This window comes from Marmota flaviventris, chromosome 9 (assembly GCF_047511675.1).
Source record: "Marmota flaviventris isolate mMarFla1 chromosome 9, mMarFla1.hap1, whole genome shotgun sequence".
In the NCBI taxonomy this organism is placed as follows: Eukaryota; Metazoa; Chordata; class Mammalia; order Rodentia; family Sciuridae; genus Marmota; species Marmota flaviventris.
This window is the reverse complement of record NC_092506.1, coordinates 100580747-100583352: the sequence shown is the minus strand read 5'-3', so window position 1 is coordinate 100583352 and position 2606 is coordinate 100580747. Positions and strand designations below refer to the sequence as shown.

The 2606-nt window shown below is 55.8% G+C and overlaps 1 long non-coding RNA gene across 1 annotated transcript; it reads left to right on the top strand.

Annotated features, from left to right (window-relative positions):
• Positions 1-289: 289 nt before the first annotated feature.
• LOC114088734 (uncharacterized) lies at positions 290-2340 on the top strand. Its single transcript, XR_003582048.2, has 3 exons — positions 290-898; positions 1015-1133; positions 2087-2340. It is a non-coding gene; the product is annotated as an uncharacterized lncRNA (long non-coding RNA).
• Positions 2341-2606: the final 266 nt, after the last annotated feature.

Sequence of the window (2606 nt, the reverse complement as noted above, 5' to 3'; positions counted from 1 at the left end):
ATATGTCCAGCAGGAGATTGGCAAGGGGCGGGGGGCATAATCTGGTCTTTTCACAAAGCCCGGGGTCCTAAATCTGCTTTCTCCTGCCCTAGAGCAGCAGAAGAATGGAATCTGCACGGAGTCCTACCTGGTAGATAAGGCACGAACTCAGGGCCAAACCCCTGGGAAGGAACTGAGAATGAAATAACGCTGTTTGCCAAAGAGCAGGGCTGGGCTCTGGTTTCTTAGGGTTCTGAATCTCTAGAAAGAGAAGGATCTCGGTTGCCAGGCGGCAGCACCTCCCACCTCTTCTACCCCAACCCTTCCCGCCCTTCCTTCCTTGCATTTTTGGACCCCGGTGAGGACCCCAGTAAATCTCTGCAAGGCTTGCCGAGCCGGGAAAGCGGGACGTGGACACGGTCTGGCAGGCTGAGGCGGCCAGGGTGTGGGCGTGGAGGTGCTGGGAGCCAGCGGCCTCGGTTTGCTGCGGCTGTCCCTGCGGACCTCAGCGAGCGAGGGAGAGAGGCGCTGGAAAACAAGGGAGATGGAGAGCGAGCAGGAAGAGAGCGAGGCTCCTCAGTCCTTCGCAAGCCAAAGGCGGCTCCGCCGGTTCTCCTAACCGGGCCGTGGCACTGGCCGACTGTCCCGAAACCGCTCCCCCGGACCCCTCGGCCTGACACTCAGGACCCTCGGATGGCGGCGGCGGGCCGGGCGCGCGCTGGTCACCGGCCCACGGTTCCAGAGCCCGCTGCAGCCGCCGCGGCCAGCCACCGCTGCTTCCCGCCTTAATGAGCACTCGGTTTAGCGGCTGCCATCGTTTCTCATGCCTTCGCTGGAAGCAGGGGAAGCGGGGAGGGTCCCCCTAACCACCACCCTCGCCTGGCCCGCCCTGCCCGCACCGCGCTGCTGTTTGGTGCAGGTGCGCAGCCCAACCCAGTCCCTCTCCATCCTGCTTCCCAGGCCCTCCCGCAGCCCGGGGCGGCTCCCGCCTTCCTTCAGGGTCTGAGCCACTGTTCCACCCCAAACCCACTCCAGGAAGAGGCTAGAAGCGGCCGACCGCAACGCAGAAGCGGGAAGACCGGGGGCGGGAGGAGGCAAGGCTGAAGAAAGGGAGATGGACAGGGGACCCGCAGCACACTCCTGCACCGCGAGCGGTAAGGAGCTAACCCCAGCCTTCCCCGCGTATGTCCCTGCAAACCACAACTGAAAATACCATCAGGAATTCCCGAACGGAAGGCCCTGCTCCCCTCCCACCACATGCTCATCGCAGGCCCAGATGGCTCAGCTGAACCCCCAAGCCAGTTGTAACCCTGCCCCCAACTCCTCCCCTTGGCCTTGAGCAGTGGCCTCTTGTGTCCTTATTGAGAACCATCTTTCAAATTTGGTGGGCTTGCCTCCTCAGTGCTCAGAGAGCCCAGCAGGTGGAGATGGGTGATACTGGGCTAGGGGTACTTAGCTATCCCCTTTTGGACCAGAATGGACAAATATTACGTCAAGCTTGCGAACAGCGCAGGTTCTAAACCAATGAGCTATCCCCGCTGGCATAAGCTCCTCTGAGGAATCAAAATGTCACCTAGGTGACCCAAACCAGGTCTCCCTTGCTCGTCGGGAAGGACCCTGGGCACCCCATCTTTAATTTCACTGCCTTATCCTTGAAAGCAGTGCACCACACCCCACCAACTCTCCACCCCTAGGACTTACCTGATCACTCCAGTCAACCCTGACTTTCCTCTCCACTGAAACTGTGCGCTTAAAAGCTGCTGCCCACAATCCCATACTTGGAAGAGTCTGGCTTTGTTCTCCAATGGTTTCAAATGCCTATGTTTGACTCCCCCCATGAAGACAAGGTCATCACAAGCAGTAACTACTGCTTTTCTTGTTTTGATTCCCACAGAGCTGAGCATAGATTGATGTAGCATAAGTGCTCAATAAATGCTCTTGGACTTGGCTAATGGATAGACAGCCTCGCAGGGCAGGTCTGCCACATCCAGAGAGAAAGGTGCCCTTTCTGTCCTCTGCCCTAACTGGGGAACTCTAGGTCCTGTGTTCTGGGGGTGTCTCAGAAGCAGCAGAATTTGGCTCTCCCTTTGTCCTTCCTTGCTTCCAGCCCCCTTGGCCTTCAGGATTCCTGTGGGTTTGAAGAGGCCGATGCTTGTGGCTCTTACCAACATCAATTTGCAGTCGCCAGGATGCAACTTCACCCTATGCTGCGTTCATAAATTAATCTCCGGGGATTAGATTCTGTGTTTTAGTAACACTCCTGAGGCATTGTATTTACACATTAATAATAAAAGAAAAAAGTGAGACAAGTTCTGACAACTTTCAATAACATTCAGAAATAAAGTGTGAGGTGTGGAAGTGTCCAAAGTTAATTAAGACCATTTGGTGCTGACGGGGGTGGGGGTGGTGCCTTCCATTCTCAGACAGGTGCTATTTTGAAACCCAATTTCCCTGTCCACAATATACCTGATGCCTGCAGAAAAGGAGATGCTGAAATAAACTGAACTAGCAGCATGAAGTGGAACTTTTGTTTTGTGTTACAGAGTTGTGGATACTTTGCCAGAATTTGTGGAGGGTCTATAGGAAGAAAGAGCCCTTTGGCCCTGCCCTGCAGTGAGCAGATGGTG